Raw genomic sequence first — 18,615 nt, forward strand, 5'->3', positions numbered from 1 at the left:
CTCTCTGCCTGTCTCTCTGCCTACTTGTGATTTCTCTCTGTCAAATAAATAAATAAAAGCTTTTTAAAAAAAGGAATAAAATACTTAGGAAAATTTTTAACCAAGGAGGGAATAAATAGACTTGTACACTAAAAACAACAAAAATTACTGCAAGAAGTTAAAGAAGACAGATAAATGGAGCATCCCATGTTCATGGATTGGAAGGGTTAGTATTATTAAGATTTCAGTACTAACCGAGACGCTATGCGCTGGAATGGATAGGCTCTCTGTGTCCTGGTTTCAAGTGTGCAGCATAGTATGGGTGACGATAGTCGCCATGTTGTACGTTAGATCCCCAGAACATGTTAACCTTCTAACTGTAAGTTTGTAGACTTTGGCCAACATCCCCCCATTCTCCACCCACACAAGACTCCCTCCTTCCCCCCAGGCCCACCCACTCGCCCTGCTCTCTGGTCCTTGCATCCTTGCATTGCCTTGTCAAGCACTTCTGCTTGAGGACATGCTCCCATGGTGCTTTGCACCACACCCACACTCTGTACCTTCTCTCCAGCCTGGGGGCTACCCTGTAGCTGCTGAAGCCCAACACAGAGGAGCGGCTTCTCAGCACTCACGACTGTGCCACCTGCGCCAGTGACAGGTGTCTGTGCCCTCCAGGAAGTCCAGCCGAGAGGGGAGGAAAGTCATCCTGTTCATTCTCTTCCTTGCACCCTGGACTCTCCAGAGAGCTGTAGCCGCTTCTCCCTCTACGCCTCTCCCCTGCTTGTGATCTCTCGCTCCCAAATAAATAAATAAAGATTTGAAGTTTTTTTTATTTATTCAAGTGAGCAGGGGAGGGGAAGAGGCAGAGGGAGAAGCAGACTCTCCACTGAGCAGGGAGCCCGATGCAGGACTCCATCCCAGGACCGTGAGATCATGAACTGAGCCGAAGGCAGATGCTTAACCAACTGAACTGCCCAAGCACCCAGTAAATAAAATCTTTTTAGGAAAAAAATAAAAACAAGCACATTCCAACTATTTAAAATCTCTGCAAACACCTAAAAGAGAGAAACTAGTGGAGTACTCTTCCTAAAAACCGGCTACCCAGTGGGGTAGGAATTAGGAGTTTATGTTTCTCTTTCCCTGAGAACGCTGCCTCGTGCCCATTGCCAGAGTGGAGGAGAAGAGCAGGGGCCACCACAACCCTTTCACCTTGAAGTAACCGAGAACGGAGATTAGAGCTGGAAGAAAACCGTGAGGGGACCTCTGGAAGTGAGAACCACAGAGATGAGCCCCCAAATCTGAGTGTAAATTGCACTCACTTCCCTGGCTGACCACGAGTCTATGCACATGCTGCAGACACCAGGGTAACAAGCAGAACGGAGAGGGATCTAGAAAGGCAGCTAGTGAGATCTGTAAGTTTACTGCGTTTGAACTGCCTGCATTCCCCAAATAAGTATCACGGGGGGGTGGGGGGGGTGCAGGTAGAAAGTTGAAGCTTTACTGCCTTGAGGAACAAGTGGGCATAACCTCGTGCTGGCAGAGAAGCTGTGAATATAGGAGGGAATCCTCAGAAACAAGGGAGCCACCGGGATAATGAGCTTCTAGGTACACACTTTCCTGAAATCCTTGACTGACTGCCAGACTGTACAGGCACAGGGGAGTTCCCCAGGGAGCAGGTAACACACCTGGAGCCAGAAGCAGAAGAGGATGAGCAGAGACTGGCTGCTTGTAGAGGGACGTAGGCGTATTACCCGCCCTCTTAAGCAGTAACAATGACAACATGATCATCACAGGAGCATAACAGAATCCAGAGTCACTACAATGTATGACCCAAAATGTCCAATTTTCAACCAAAGATTAATAGACATCAGGAAGGTATAATATTATTATTATATTATATGTATAATATTATTATTATATTATATATAATAATAATATATTATTATATTATACCTATTATATATAGGTATAATAATCGGTATAATATAATAATAGAATAGAATAGAATCAGGAAGGTATGATTCACAATCAGGAAAAACACAGTCGATAGAAATTGACTCCCAAGTGGACTTAGATGTTGAATTTAGCAGACAAAAATTTCAAACATCTATTGTAGGTATCTATCAGTCATTAGGAGTGATTTTTTTTTTTAAACATTTTTTTAATTTATTTATTTGACGGAGAGAGAGAGAGAGATCACAAGTAGGCAGGGAGGCAGGCAGAGAGAGGAGGAAGCAGGCTCCCCGCTGAGCAGAGAGCCCGATGCGGGGCTCCATCCCAGGACCCCGGGATCATGACCTGAGCTGAAGGCAGAGGCTTTAATCCACTGAGCCACCCAGGCGCCCCTAGGAGTGATTTTTAATGAGTGAACAGATAGGGAAACTCAGAAGAGTTTTTTAAAAATATTTTAAAAATGGAATTTCCAAGGGCGCCTGGGGGGCTCAGTCGGTTAAACGTCTGCCTGCAGCACAGGTCATGATCCCGGGGTCCTGGGATCGAGCCCCGCACTGAGAGCTTCTCCCTCTTGCTCCTCACACCCTGCTCATGCTCGCTCGCTCTCTTTCTCTGTCAAATAAATAAAATCTTTAAAAATAAAATTCACAAAATTTTTAAAAAATTTTAAAAAGGCAGAAGAATTGGTGAACTTCTAGACCAATAGAAATTAAAGATCCAGGGTTCCTGGGTGGCTCAGTTGGTTAAGTGTCTGCCTTTGGCTCTGGTCCTGTCCTGGGATCGAGACCCGCATCGGGCTCCCTGCTCAATGGGAAGCCTGCTTCTCCCTCTACCCCCTGTTCGTGCTGTCTCTTGTGTATGCTCTCTCTCTCTCTCTCTCTCTCAAATATATTTTTTTTAATCAGAAAAGAAAAAAAATTAAACAGTCCAAAAAATGGAGAATAACAGATTGAAAGCAAAACGAACAGATCATCAGATACAGTGGGACAATAGGAAGCAGCTAACGCATCTGAGTCAGAAAGTGAGGACATGGAGAAGGGACAGGGAACGTATTTGCAGAAATAATAGAAAAACGGCCCCAGATCCTGTGGAAAGCATTACAGTGACAGATTCAAGAGTCTCCATGAGCCTAAAGGTGGGTGAGAACAAGGGAATCTACTCCTTGGAATATCACAGTCCACCAGCTAAAAGCCAAAGAGTGAGACGACCTTGAAAGTCGCCCGAGAAAAAGAACCAGTTGTATAGACAGGGAACGGTTCTGTAACCAGCCGCTGGTTTCTCAGCAGAAGACTGGAATACCATACTCAGAGAGCTAAAATGAGAAACTGGCAGACAGCTCTACATCCAGCAAAACCTTCAAAAGGAAGACAAAAGAAGGAAATTTCTAGAAACAAAAATCGAATTTGTTCCAAGCAGGTCTTCCCTGTAAGAATGCTGAAGAAAGATGTGGAGGGTGAAAGGAGCTCACCTCCGAAGACACCCAGAGGACGGTAGGGGCGGCCGCCCGTGGAGGGGGAGGTACGTGGGCACGAGATGGGATAGATGGTTCCAGTTCCAGCCAGAAGGCAGAAGCCACTCGAATTCAAACAGAGAAGTTTTAGCAAAGATATAGTTTGGTAAGAGACGGTTAACTCCCCAAAGGGACAACAAGAGAACGTTAGGGATTACAGCAATAGCAAAAGCAGGAAAGAGCTGCTCCGACAAGTAAGAACCTAGAAGAGGGACGTCTGCCCCACGAGGCTGAGACTCAGAGCTCCAGAGGACGTGCACCCCAGCAGTGGCAGAAACAGGACAGAAGGAGCTGGCCGAAGCCGGTTCACAGGACGTGACCCACTGGTTGGCCAAGAACCTCACTGGAGAGAGCAGCAGTGGGCCTCCCGCCAGCTGCTGGCCACAGGCGGACAAAAAGCCCGGGAACAGGAAGAGAGGCTGTGGCTTGGCTGTGGCCTTGCAGCAACCCTCTCGTGCCCTCTGTTGGCAAAGCCCAGCATTGCTCCGCAGCCGAAGGACTGTCTCCAGGGTCCAGCTCCCGGTTCAGAGCACAGGGCAAGGAAGGGCCCATCTGGAGCGGAGAGGCCACGTGCTGCTCTCACCGTCTACTCCTACTTTTAAAAACCCTCTTTAAAAAAGACATTACTGCTTAAAGCAGAAGTCATAGTTTTAAATTTCTTTAAAGGCATTGTTGAAAGCCAAAGTAGTAACGCTGTATTTGCTGTGTTTACAGCACAGACGTGCGACAGGCGAAGAGACACGGGAACGTCCTGCCAGCCGTGTTTTAGCTGAAGTCACCGGAACGAATTCTGCCATGTGTTAAGGTGCGTATTTGGATCTCTGGAGCCCCCTCTGAAAACACAATGTATGCAAAGACATAGTGCTGGAAATCCAACAGGAAAATTATAAAACACTAAACAATACTGTAGTAACGCCCAAGGAGGCAGGAAAAGAGGAACAGAGAAGCCAGCAGAGGAGACAGAGAGCAAAACGGCAGCTCTTAATGTAACCGAACTGCAATCACAAGTCACGCAGGTGGAAAAAACACCCCGGAGCAAAGGCAAACATCGTCAGGCTGGACAAAAAGGGAGGCCTGACTCCAAGCTGTGTCCTTGCATGCAAAGACCAGATGGGTTGCAAGTAAGAGTCTGGAAAAAGCTATCCCCGGCGAAGAGTAAGCCTAGGAAAGCTGGGGGTTACACTAATACCAGGGTCCACGGAGCCCCTCCCTGCACTGACTCTAAGGGGAAGCATATTATTAGAGACAAAGAGGGCCGTTCATGATGCTGGAAGGGCCGGCTGAGCAGGAAGACCCAGCAGCTGTAAACAGGTATGCACCTCATAAGAGGGCCTCAAAACTCAGGAGGCAAAATCCGACACAATAAGGGAGGAGCCAGGTCTGAAACTGTGCCTGGGGATTTCACCTCTCACAGTCCTGATCAGACAGCAAGGGGAGCCTCTGACCCCGGGGAGTGGGAAGCCCGCAGAATTTTGGAGCCACAGGAACCGGGCTGAGGCCCTGCTGCCAGGAACTGCCCCCAAATCGCAACATCGAAGCACTTCCATGAGGACCCTGCAGGCCGCACAGCCCTGGCACGGAGGCTGGACACAACCTTCCCCAGCATGCTCGCCCCGTCTCCGGCTCTGCCCCTCGCCTGCTCCATTTCCCGAGCGCTCCTTCTGAGTCTGCGCGGGCCTCACACAAGCCACCCCGTGGAGTGTCATCCTCCCACGGTGGCTGTTTTTCCATTTGCTGCTGAGACGGGTTTGGAGAATTTAAGGGCTCGCCCCATATTCTGCAGCACGGAAGGGACTCAGGCCATTCAGCCTTGATCCAGAGGCCTCCCTCCCCGCTGCCAAGCATGTCAGGACCGGCTTATCTCTGGACCTCTGAGCCCGTCTCGGGAACTGGCAGAAGGAGCCCCCAACCGGCCGGCTGGCCGGCTGCAGCCTGGACGGGGCAGAGCCCTGCTGGCTCCCCGAGGCTGGTCAGGGTCGGAGGGGGAAGCCTTTGGGGGAAGGAAGGGCAGTAGCCGGGGCACCTGGGCCACCTTCCAGCCATCAAGGGAAGAGCCCAGCCGGGACGCAAGGTTGGCAGGATGAGGAGCTGCTGGCCTTCGCCTCACACGCCCGCGTCCAGGTCGGGGAAGCTGCTGGCTCTGGGAGAGCCCCCCCACCCCCCCGGTGCTTAGGCAACGGTGAGCAGCACAGGAATCCTGCCATTTGTAGCACGAGATGCCCGTCCCCACCCCATTCCTCGGGCTGTCTTTTGGGGGGCCCCTGGGGGCAGTAGAGGGCACACAGGTAACACGGGCCCCTCGGGAGCCGCCTGGCGGGGGGGGTGGGGTGAGCCCAACGAGACCTGGGCTCCAGGAACTACTGGAAGCAACTTGTGGGGGTATCAAGGGCCTGTGTGCATGTGGGGGTGTGGCACGGGGAGCCCCATGACTTCGGGGTCATTACTGTTCCCAGGACTTCCTGACAGGTTTGGGATAGAGTTTGGGGGATCCCCGAGTCCCCCAGCTTTACGCAGGTGAAGCCCAGAGGCACATCCCAGTCCTGGTCCTCAGTCCACTCCCAGTCCACTCAGCTGGGGGTGATAGTCCCTGGACGCTGAGGAGAAGCCGCACTTGTGAGACTCAGGCTGCCCCCCAGCCCTGTGCTCTGGGGTCCCCCTTCAGTGATCACTGCCCTGATGCCCCCGGAGTCCTGTCTGCGTTCGCAGTCTGCATCCTGGGCGTGCGGAGAATGACTCGTGCATGGGGTCGGGGTCCCCCAGGGGAGGCTTCTGTGGAAGTGGGGGCGGAACACAGGGGCCCATGTCAGAGGCTCACTCCCGCCCAGACCTCTGGGAAGCAGGTGAACTCAGGAAGCCAGTGGGCATGAGACGCACCCACCCCTGTGGAGGGAGGATGTCCTGAGGCTGGAGAGGGGCCGTGGCTCCTCAGAACATTCTGAGGGGGCGGAAACCCTGGAGGCCGGCCAGGGTCAGCTCTGAGGAGGGGAGAGTGGGAGAGAGCGGGGTCCCATGAGGCTGGCCAGACCCCTGCAGGGGCAGGCCCTCGATTGCAACCAGCCGCGGCCCGTTTGGGCTTCGAGTGCACTGCGCAAGGAGCGATCAGGGGACGGAAACAGTGATCCGGAGCCTGGGGCCCCGAACAGAAGGGGCGCCTGCCTGTTTTGTAGCCCTCTGCCCCCAGACACTTTATGACGGCAGCAGAGACACGTGCTTCCCCGGGGTCTGCTCCACGGCAGGGCAGGCGAGCTGGGGAAGGGCAGCTGGCTTGGCCCACACAGCCTGGCCTGGGCGGAGAGAGGCCGGTGGGACTGCGGGGGCCACGGTCTCGGGGCCCAGCCCTGCCCCCCATCAGGATGCCCTGCGAGGGGAGCCCACGTGCGACTGTGGGCAGGCAGGTGCTGGCTCTCCGCCCCCACACACCCGGGGTCCTGTCCAGCCAGGCCCTGGAGCAGACGGAGTGCGGGGGCCGTGCTCCCACCACAGGCAGCTCTGCGGGTGCGGGGAGCTGCTCGCCCGCGGGCCTGGTGTGTGTGACGCGCACCGGGGCTCCGTCCTGAAGGAGGAAGGCGGTCTCGAGGACGGAGCTGGCCTGTGGTCACTGTCTCCATCCAAACCCCAAGTGAGCCTTGCGAGTCCTCCTCTCAGGTCTCCGGGGGGCTCTCCTGCCCCCAAGTCTGCAGCTTTGGGGCTGCGTGCGACTCTGGTTCCGGCCCCCCTGTGCCCGATCCCCGGGTGCGGGCGGCCACGGTGCTCTGCCCCCAGGCCCAGGGACCGGCTGCCGGCCCTTAAATGACAACGGAAGCCCAGCACTAAACCCCCGTGGCCTTCAGGCCACGCTGGGGACAGTCACGAGGTGGGATCTTTTGAAAACATGAGGTCGATGGCAGAGAGCGTGCCTCGGCCCTCCACCCGGACCTCGGGCGCCCTGGCCGCCGCATTTTGGTGCCCGAACCTTTTCAGCCTGCGGAGCACGTCACCTCCCAGAAGGTTTGCACTGAAGAGCCATCAGGCAGCAGCCTATTCTTATCAGCTGTGCAGGGCCCTCGGCCTGCTGGGGGGCCGGGAGCAGGGCCCCGGGACTGAAACGCACATGCCCAAACTCACCCCTTCGGGCCGTGCAGCTCACGTCCTCCGCCTCCGGTGTTCTGGAAATATCGACCGCCACGTATGGGTTGTCCGTTGACCCCACGCTGGACCCCGGTCCCAGTTGCCCATGCTCTGGGGGCCCCCATGCCTGTCACCCGGGGAGGTCCGACTCACAGTGTCTGGAGCGCAGGCGCGGAGGATGTACCCCGAGGGTTAACAGGGTTACAGAGCTGATGTGCAGCCCAGGACCCCCTGCTCTGGCTCTCAGGTCCAGGGTGATGCTTTCGGGCTTCGGGGACTGTGGTTGGCCCTCAGAATGGTGGGGCCTGTCTCTTCATCGTCCTGGGCCTGCTTCCCAGCCCCGAGCAGGTCAGGGGTCCCCCGGGTGGTCAGATCCGACCTGTCCTCATTCCTCCCTGCAGCTCAGCCCAAGGATCTGGGGTCCCACAGCCTGGCTCATCCCCCAGCGGGGCCGAGGCTCCCCATGCCTGCAGGCTGGGGTCTGGCTGCCTATTCCTGTCCCACCACCTGCCGGGTGGCCAGGCGGAGGGGGTACGGGGGCAAGGCCTCAGCTATTTTTAGTGCCTTCGGCTCCAAAGCTGCTGCAGACACCATGTCCCAGCCTCTCTCAGTCTAGAGACATCCCCCCCCCGTTGCATGGGCAGGACTGCGGCTGTCACATGTCCCTGCGAGACCTGGAGGAGATTCTGTGACATTTCCTGCAGATGGTCCTCCTGCCGCAGAAATCCACCCTGTGTCCCCAGCTCCCTGACTAAGTGAGATCGCCCCAGAGCTGGGGGTCTGGACCAGGCCACACTCAGGGGTGGCAGTGCAACACGGCCCAACCCAGTGCATAAGCCCAGTGCATAAGCCGTGCACGTCCCCAAGCTGTCACCCTGCCACCATCGGCCGCTGCACGCGGTGCCCAGGGGTGAGCCCTGGGACGGCACTTGATGGCACCTATTCTGCATGTGTCCCTTATTACATTAGCATTTCAGGGTTCAGCCTAACAGCCCCGGCAACATCCTGCAGCGGCGTCCCAGGGGCTCAGTGGTGCCTGTGCGGGGAGGGCACCCCTGCATCGTGCTCTGGCGTTCTGCGCCATCAGAGCTGGCCGGGGCTGATCTCTGCGCCGTGCTCACCGCCCACCCAGCGAAGTCTTTCTGGCTAATCATCCTGTTTTCCCAGAGCAGGTGGGGGCAGGGCCTCTCGCTGTCCATTATCTGGCAACGGCGAGACACTGAGCACCCAGGCAGAACACTCCGGGTTTTGCTTGAATTAGCCAGGAAGCAGCAGGGAATGTTTGAGATATGTGAATATTTGTGGCTGTGCAAACCCAGAATCAACAAATAATCACCAGCAAATCAACAAAAATTATACCAACAATCAACAAGTAATAATACACCGGGAATCCGTCAGTAACAGGAGCACGCCTGAGCGTTCTGATGCCTCCCAGCTCGTTCGCGGCTCTCCCTCAGCCTGCTGGGCGCCGGCATGAGCCCAGCCTGGGACCCTCAAACCTCCTGCCCTATTCCTGGTGCTCTTTCCAGGGGAGGAAGTCAGAGCTCGGACCGGTCACAGGGCCCACACAAGGGCCTGGAAAACAGAGGGACAGCGAGGACCTGGACACAGGCAGCTCAACCGGGCGAGGGTCCAGAGAAGCAGGAAGGAGACCCAGACGGAGCCACTGCAGAGGGCTGAGCCAGTCACTGCTGCAGACTCTCAGGACTCAGCCGTGAGGACCCCGAGGAATCATCTAGCATGCACCTCAGGGCAGCTGAGCAGAAGGCAGGAGGCTGATTTACCCAGAGACTCTGAGCCAGCTGGTTGGGGATCGCCGTGGGAGGCGAGGATGCTCCCGCCCGGTCTGCAGGGAGCGGGCCTGGTGGCTTTCCCGGCGTCAGAGAGACCAGACCCCCAGAGGCAGGGATGACTCCTCTCAGCTGGCATGGCCCGACACAGGACCTGACCCATCCAGTTCCGTCCCCCATGGCTGTGCAGAAATCAGGGTACAGGCCAGGGACACCCCCACAGCCTGGCCCAGGTGACTTCTTCAGACCACATGACCTTGGAAGAGGTGACCCAATGTCAAGGTCTGCTCCTACAAAGCACCCCAGAGGGTTCGAGGTCAACACAAGCCTCTGCTTTTCAACCACAGCAATGTACCCCAGGACCTCCCAGAAGGGCCCTGCAGGGAGCCTCCTGCCTAGAGCTCAGTGACCCTGAGACCGGGTCTCCTGTGGTCAGGAACGAAGATGTGGTCACAAAGCAAGGCGCCCCGACTTGGGCAAAGCCAGATGGATGGATGGATGGATGGGGACAGACATCCCAGGGCAGGTCCATCGGGGCCCAGATCGGGGAGAGGAATCCAGGGTTTAGGGGGTCAGGGCTCAAAGCGGGGTTCTTGAGAGCAGTCACTGGGGTCACAGGTCAGAGGTCAAGAATGCAGACAAGTCCCCCTGCGTTTCATGCTGTGTGTGCTTGCTGAGCTGTGTGCCTGTCTTACAACTGGCCCGGGGTGGCGTAACGCCATGGGGGGGGCTGCCGGTGCTGGGGGTCCGCGCGGCTGCACCTCGCTCCCACCTGCCCTGCTCTGGGGTGTGCGAGCCCCGCGAGTTACCTCCCTTCTCTGGGCTTCACAGATGACGGAACCTCCTCACGGGGCAGTGATCAGTGAGACAATGGTGGGAGGGGGGGTCTCCCCGGGGCACAGGGGAGAGGAGGCAGCGGGGTGCGGGCTGCCGTCACTGTTGCAGTAGCAGCACGGTTGGACACACGGCCCTTGCTTCTCAAGATGCTCTGCGTGGCTTCTCTCCCGACCTGTGTGCGGAGCCACAGCCGGTGAGCTCCCGTGTCCCCTCCTGGCCTCTTGCCACTCTCCCCCCTTCCTTCTCCGTCACGGTTTGAATCCTGGGAAGGGCCAGCTAAGCACAGCCAAGTGCCAAGCCCTCCTTGTGGAGGCTGGGAACGGGTCTGGAGAGGAACGTCTGACCTTGTGTGATGCACAACCTGTGCAACTTCACAGGGCTGCCCGCGAACAGCTCTTCCTTGGAGCTATCTAGTGTAGCTGCTCTTCTAGCTGCGCTTGGAACCACGTCAGGCCCTGATGGGCTTTCTTCGGGTGCCTCTAGATTCTTCTCCACGTCCTTTAGGCGCCCCCTCCCCCCGCCCCGTCTGCCTTCTCCAGGGCTTCCTCCACGAGGCTGTGGGCATTTGCTGTGGGCAGTCGAGCGAGGCTCTCCCGCCTGCTGGTGCCACTGGGAGTCGAGTGTGCTGACCGCCAGCGCGGCCCCACCTGCCCAAGGCCTGTCCTCAGGAGGCCCGGGGCGGGAACGTCTGAATGAGTGACCACGGTCTCCCCGAAAGTCGCCTCTCCGCCATTTCCACACCTGCTCCTGCCTGGCCCATCTCCCAACCCTCAGTGGTGGCACCGTCATCCACCCGGCCACCCATGCCTCAATCCTGAGCCTCACCTGGTGGGCCACCCCCCTGCCTGGTGCCCAGGCCACCAGAGCTGTTCCTGCCGCCTCTAGCCGTGCCCCAAAGCCAAGCCTCCTGCTTGGTGTGTCTCGCGGCTCGCCCAGCTCGGGCCCTCAGCACCCGGCCCGGGACCCTGCCCTCCCCCACTCCACTCCGGCTCACAAGACTGTCCTCCACCTGGGCCAGCAGGGGGTCCATCCGAAACGCACATCTGACCAGGTCCCCCTCCTTCCATGGCTCCCCCGGGCCCTAAGGTAAACCCCGGCTTCCTTGGCCTTCAGCACGCCGGCCCCTGCCGGCCCCAGGCTTTCAAAATGGGCTTCCGCCGGGCACCGCTGGCCCCGGGCACGAGGGTTGTGGGCCGGGGAGTTTCGCAGAGAGCCCTGTGCTGTGCCCCCGGTGCCCCGCCGGGGTTGTGTGCGGGCCGAACGGCCTCTAGGCAGGTCCCTTCCTGGGCGGTGTGTGAACGAGGCCCTCGGGAGGAAAGTTCAGGACTCAAGCGAACCAGGAGGGTGCGTGGATGGGGGGGGACAAGCACCTGGGCCCCAGACGTGCGGAGAATGAACGTCGGATCAGTACGGCTGGCTTGGCTGGCTTGCCTTCCCTCTGCTGTCTGTCACCATCGCGACGGCCTCCGCCCAAGGCCTCCACTCTTGTCACGAAGGACCCGTGGCCCGGAGAGGCTGGTGGGGGGAACTGATAGACGCCGGCCAAGTCCCGGGAGGTGATGAGCTCACCGTCCAGCAAGGCTGATTTTCATCTCCTAAGTATAGACGAAATTGCATTCTTGGAATATACATAATCCTTATTTTGGGGTTGGCCAATTTGTGCCAACATCCCATGTCGACATGGGGTGTCTTGGCCTGTCTGTGTAGCTTCGGGGCGGCGGTTGATCGGGAAGGTCGGTCACTTGGCCAACGTCAACGTGAACAACACTGGCCTGAGAGGGGGAGAGGACGGGTTTAGAAAGTCCGGGACTTGTGAGTCGACTCCTCCAGCCAGAGCTCACGGAAGAGAGCGGGTGGCCTTGAGAAGTCACTGGAGGACACCCGCCTCTTCATTTATTTTGATAGGTGGGATTTAGTTTTAATTATTTAAGAGAATACTTCATGAGATATTTTCAAAGAGAAATGAGATCTTAATAATCTCTGCTCTCATTACGGCCCTCAGCTATTAAATCTTTATAAATTTCTGCCGGAAGCTCAGGAGGAGGCTGGTGTGCGGGACCGTGGACTCGGCACGAGCAAGTGGGAAGCAACGGGCTCCAACAAGGCTGAGGCTTCGTTTCCCCATCTGGGCCTTACGGGCCAGGGTGAGGGCTGCTGCCCGGGGTGAAGCTGTGGAAGGGAGCTACTCTGACAACCACTGAGAGTGGGGAAACTGAGGCAGGGCTGGAACCAGCAGCTGGAATCCATGAGGCCACCTAAGGAGCCCTGGAAACAGTCTTGCACCAAGCTGGCTACCCCACTCTGAACCTGGGGAGTTTTAGTACCTCAGGGGAGAGGCCGGGTCGGAGTTTACTACCCCAAGTTAAACCATGCATGTCCACTGCTTTCACTCCGCTGGTTCTCACCGCCCTCCTCCAGGGCGCTCTGGCTCCCAGGTGCTGGGCCCTGACTCAGCAGGCCTTCGACCACGGGGCTGCTGCCTGCTAAGAAGAGATGCCCGGGGAGGGCCCATGGGTGGGCCCCTTCTCTCTCCAGATCCCCTGTCCTTCCCTCAGAGGCTCCCGTTCCCGACCTCCACCACCACCCCAGCCCCCCTGGTTCTCCCCAAGACGTGCCGCAGGGGCCTCAGCCGCACACGTCCGAGCTCATCACAGCCAGACCCGCTGTCCTCACGCCTCCTGCCCAGGTGCCCAGGCGGGACCATGTGGAGCCTCAGGCTCCTGGGGTCCTGGCGGCAGGTTCGTGGCGCCTGCTGGGCCGGAGTCGGGAACCGGGAAGATAGGGCCGAGGGAGGTCCCCCAGAGGCCCCCAGCTCGCAAGTGGGGGAGTTGGGATTCGAACCCGGAGCTCCGCTGGCACCACGCCCGTCCAGGTGTAATTTGCCCCGTGCGCAGTAGCTTGTGTGAAGTGTGCTGCGCGCCGGTTGTTGGCATGTTCACGAGGTGGTGCAGCCCTCCCCGCAGCCCGTTTTAGAGCCAGTTCGTTGCCCCAGAAAGAAACCGGCAGTGGTCACCGTCCCCCCCCGTGTCCCTCCCTCCAGCCCGAGGTCACCACTAACCTGCCTTCTGGCTCTGGCTTTGCCTGTTTGGGACATTCGACCTAACGGGTCCCCACCGAGTGTGGCCTTTGTGTCCGGCTTCTTCCACGGATCGTGCCCATCCCAGGGGCCACCGGGCTGCGTCTGTGTTAGGACACGACAGGACGCTTCCTGCTGCGTGCGGTCACTCCTCGGCGGAGGGACGGGGCTGCTTCCTCCCTTGGAGCCTCATGACTCGGGCTGCTGCGAACATTCCTGAGCAGTTTTTACGGACGGATGTTTCCATTCCTCTGGAGTGATCCCTGGGAATGAAGTTGTGGGGAAAAGGCTTTCCTAGGAGGCGAAAGCACAGACACGTCTAAGGGGTGAGTAGGTGGGGTTAGTGTTCCGAGCGCTGCCTGCAGAGGGACTCAGGAGGCCGGGCTCCTGGCTCTTCTGTCTGGCGACCGCAGGACCCTGGCCAGAGGTCTTCTCTGGCGTGTCTCAGGTACTCGGGTGCTGGAGTAGCGGAGCCCAGCCCGGAGAGGGCACCCGCACACCCGCTTCCTTCCTGGCGAAGGAGCCATGGGTTCTCGGGCACTGTGCTGGCGAGGGGTGGTGGTGTCCCTCCACAGAGGACGGAGAGGCCCCAGGACGTGGGCACCTGCCCTGGCCTGGGCTCCCTGACTGGCCCCTTTGATCCTCAGAGACAGAGAGGCCCAGCCCTCCTGCTGGAACCAGCCGCCCTTTGTCATTTGCGCCTTAACGTCCGCCCAGCTTTACTCCACGGCATCCACTTGGACTTGAAAGTGAACCTTAGTTAATTCGAATAAAATAGCCATGTAAAGCTCAGCCAGAAATTTAATTGTATTTACTAAACAGCTAATAAATATTTACTACAAATCTCATTGCTCCATAAAATTGAAGACAGTACCTTCTTCTTGGCTTGCTTTCTTGGCTTCGAGGCAGGGCTGAGGGAGAGAGGGAGGCAGCTGGGAAGGGGAGAGGGAGGGTCCAGCCTGTTTCCCCGCGACAGTGTACACGTGCTCCCTCCATTGTGTTGTTTGTAAGGAGACTGGATCACTCACCAGTTGCTTTGATCTCAGCTTGATCATTTTACTCAGAAAGTGAGCTCTTACAACGGTTCATTTCAGTTGCAATTCCAAACCAGATCTCTGTGATTATGTGTGGGAAGCGTACAGAATTTTCCACTGCGATGATTTTTGAATTAACTGAAAATTTAGCAGTTTCATAATTTCTGAATTGTAGATTTTCACCTCCCCTGTTGGTCTCCTAAGTCCATTGCTGTGTCTTTTTAAATCTGAAATTTTCCATAGGCTGAGTCCTCGAAGAGAGATGTATACCCTTGACATTTAAAAAAAAATTAATGGAAAAGCACTAAATCCCTTCAAATGCTACACTGAAATGTAGTTACAGCTTTTTTTCATGCCCCGCGAGAATTTAATCATAGCAAAATCTTAACGGTTAATATTGAAATCTTTATCCAATAGACCCAAAAAGTGTTTTGCAAGGAGCAGCTTGGTGTTTCCTAAACCTGCGGACACAGTTCCCAGACTCTAAGATGACAACTGGAAAGATGCCTCTGTGACCCTGACTTTTGCCCAAACCCAAAGTTTGGGGTCGCAGAGGCCAGAGCCCAAAGGGCAAAACTCATGGACTGAGGCAGGGCCACTGCTCTGGGAAGTCCTCAAGGGCCGGTTCCCATTTGCCTGCAGGAACCTCAGGAGGCCCAGAGCGTCTGATCGGGTGAAAGATCTCATTTATGGGGCAGAGCCTTCTGCCTCTGGCTATTTACGACACACTCTTGGTTGATGGCCCTGCAGATCGGTGTGAGCGGCATACCAGAGGGTCAGGGCCAAGGGCAGACCCAGAAGAAAGTCCCCTTTCTTCTCCATCCATACAAGTATAGAGGGTTAGCAGGCCTTCGGGACCGCTAGATTTCTGTAGCGGGAACAATCGGTGCTTGTATTAGGTAGACTTGCTGTATAACAAACAACCCTGAAACCGAGTGACTTAAAATAATCATCGTTTGTTGGTCTTTGATTCTGTGAGTTGGCAGTTCGGGCTGGGCTCAGCCGGGTGGGTGTCGCTTGGGCTGGCTGCCGCAGCTCTGCTGGGACTGATGGTTTCGGGTGGTCAGGCAAACATTTTGGGCGGATGAAGCTATGGACTGGGGTGCCTCGGTTCTCTTCCATGCGGCCCCTTTGGAAGTTGGCCTGAGCTCGTTTCCATGGTCTCAGGGCTCCAAGTGCTACCAGAGAGCATAAACTCCAAAGAAAAGCAGTTTTCAAGCCTTTGCATGGGTCATGTTTGCTGATGTCCCATCGGCCAAGGCCAGGCCTGTGGCCAAGCCCAGGCTTAAGGAGCGAGGAACAGACTCACCTCCTGAGGGAGGGCGTAACAGAGCCCCGCGCACACGAGCAGCTTACACTCTTTGTCTCTGCCGGGGGCTCCCCACAGCCAACGGCTGACGGGTTCAAAGGTCCAAAGAGGCCGCCCCCTTTCTTCGGGGCAGAGCCAGCTGTGGCCTGACTTGTGGTCCTGAGCCCACTGGGCACCAGAGAGGGCTTGGCTTTACTTGGGCGCCGCCGCCCCCTTGCTCGGCCCTTTCCCCTCCCTGCCCCACTGCCTCCCCCTCTCCCTGACAGGCTGTTACTGAAGGACGCGCCCTCAACAGACTGCCTGTCCCCAAACGCCTCGCAGGTCTGTGTCCGGGACTCAGCTGTGAGATCATGTTCTCTCAGGACGGTGGTGATATTTTCTGTTCCACTCGTGTCTCTAGAGGGTGCCCTGGGCACTCCCTGCTTGTAACCAAGAGGAATGGTGAAAGCGACATGGTGTGGCTTCCAGTGGAAGGTTCTGGAAGGTAATACAGCTCCTACCTTGTTGACAGGAAACCTGCTCTCGAAGCCTCTAGCCTGACGGACTGCCCTGACGCTGCCGTGTGGTGAGAAAACTCACGCTGGCCCGTGTGGCGAGATGCTCCGCCAGCCCCACGCCGTGCAGACGTCTCCGCGCTCTGATGGCACCGGGCGGGGAGACCCTCCCCAGCCACAGCTTTCCCGAATTCCTGACCCCCAGAAGCCTTGAGAGATACTAAATGATTGTTGTTGTCTAAGCCACCAAGTGTCGGTCTCACTGGGGGGGGCAGTCACGGGGACCGTGCACGGATCTTAGACAATGTCCATCTCCCCGTTACCGTGGAGAACGGAAGAAGGAGCTTCCTGAGGACTCAAAACCCTGTGCAAACCGCTGGCCTCTGTTCTAACTGTGCACAGGTTAAATCTGTGTGTTCACATGTGCACGTGTGCACGCACACGAACCCACATCTGCCCCCTTAGTCCCATCTCTCTCTCCACTCCCAGAGCCTCTCAGAGTGCCTGGCTCACAGCGGTATCGTGTTAGCAGAAGTTCTGATACACTGGGACCCTCACGTTTGCAGCCAGACAGATCCTCCTTGTTCTCTAGCAAGCTATCCTGCCCCTCTAACTCCCTTCCACTAGAGAGTCCAGGAGAGAAATTTCCAGAACAGTAAGTCTCTTTGTGGTTGCCCAGTCGGAGGGCCAGTGGCAGGCCGGTTAAAGGTCTCTCTTCTCTGCTGGGAACTCTGCGAGTGGGCTCCTTTTCAAAGGAACCAAACTCTGTCTGGGCTTCCTCTCAGACTTCCCTCTGCATCTCCAGCCTTTTGGAACAAGTCCCCAGTCTCAGGAATGTGGTTCTGCAAGACGAGCTGGAGTTTTCCAGGACTGGGAGAGCAGGAGAAGGCCAGGAAGGAGGGGATTCCTGGAGGCAGAGCTCTGGGATTTAAGACGCAGTGTAGAGATGTTGGCATTGATCTCCAGCCCACAAAGGGTGCCCACCTTTCAGGCTTTGCTTAGCAGCTGGGGCGCTAGAGGACGAGCAGTAGGGAGCGTGACACACTCCATCCCCAGGAGGCTGAGGGTGGAAGGTAGGGGACGATGCGGGGAGAGAGGCAGCGGGAGGAGTGATGGGCGAACGGGGAGTGGCAGGATGGCGGGGAGACATTGGCGGCTACAGGGGCACATGCAGGACAGGATGTAAGGGAAGTGGGGAGGGCACGGTGGGAAGAGAGTCGTGGAGGGGAAGGTGGAGAGGATGGCGACAGGGATGGCGGGTAGCAAGGAATGGCTTGGGAGGAAATGACAGCATTTTTGAAAGGATCCTGAATTTGACACATAGAACTGGATACTATGGGATTTTGCCTGATTATAAAAGGTATTAGGAGCTCTATGTTAGGCCGTCTTGTTTTTTGGGGCAAATGTCAGAGATCTTATTGCATTAACTGTTCACTATTGCATTATTAGGTCTTTCCATATATTGCCTAGGAATGCAAGAATCATTGCATTATTAGGTCTTTCGACAACCCAGTGGTAGCTGGAACCTTGTCCAGGGCCAAAAGCCCTGAAAAGCAATTTTAGCGAGTTCATATTTACCCCTCCTTGCAGCCAGCCATCCGGGGGAGCCCCGAAGCTTGGGCAGAGGGGATGAAAGAGGAGGACGTGGGGAAGAGAGGGGAAGATGCGGTCTCTGCCTGCCCACCACCACCCGGGGGAGTGGCCTTTTGGGATTTACAAGCAGAACAGGCTCAAGGTGGGTCCCGTTCCTCCCATGTCCTGTGGGCACTGTGAGTGTGGGAATGAATGAATGTTTCAAAGATACATAGGTGGGTGTTATTTTTGGCCAATCCTGGGGGCAAAATCAATTTTATTTATCCCTAAAAATGATGGGGAAAAATGGAATCAACGTTCTAGACAAGCTGGGGGACTTCTCCTTGATCCTTTTCTAACATTTTTTTTTTCTTTTCAGAATCAAGAGACCTTACATCCACCTAAATCAAAGCATGGAAGGAACACCCAAGTCCTACATTTTTTTTTTAAGATTTAACTTATTTACTTAACAGAGACCACAAGCAGGCAGAGAGGCAGGCAGAGAGAGGGGGAGAGCAGGCTCCCTGCTGAGCAGAGAGCCCAATGCGGGGCTCGATCCCAGGACCCTGAGATCATGACCTGAGCCGAAGGCAGAGGCTTAACCCACTGAGCCACCCAGGTGCCCACCCCCTACTTCTTTTTTTAAAAATTCATTTCATTTATTTATTTGAGAGAGAGAGAGCATATGCAGGGAGAGGGGCAGAGGGCAAGGGATAAGCAGACTTCCCACGGAGCAGGGAACCCGACGTGGGGCTCGATCCCAGGTACCCTGGGAGCATGACCTGAACCGAAGGTCAACGCCCAATGGACGGAGCCACCCAGGTGCCCCCCAAGTCCCCCTTCTTGACCTCCCAGGCAGCTTCAGACAGGCCTGTGTCTATTCAAATTGTTTCCCCGCAGAGGACTGAGTCCGTGGGGGTCCGGGCCGGTGGTGTTCTTTCCGGGGAGCAGCCT

This window comes from Meles meles, chromosome 6 (genome assembly GCF_922984935.1).
Source record: "Meles meles chromosome 6, mMelMel3.1 paternal haplotype, whole genome shotgun sequence".
Classification (NCBI taxonomy): Eukaryota; Metazoa; Chordata; class Mammalia; order Carnivora; family Mustelidae; genus Meles; species Meles meles.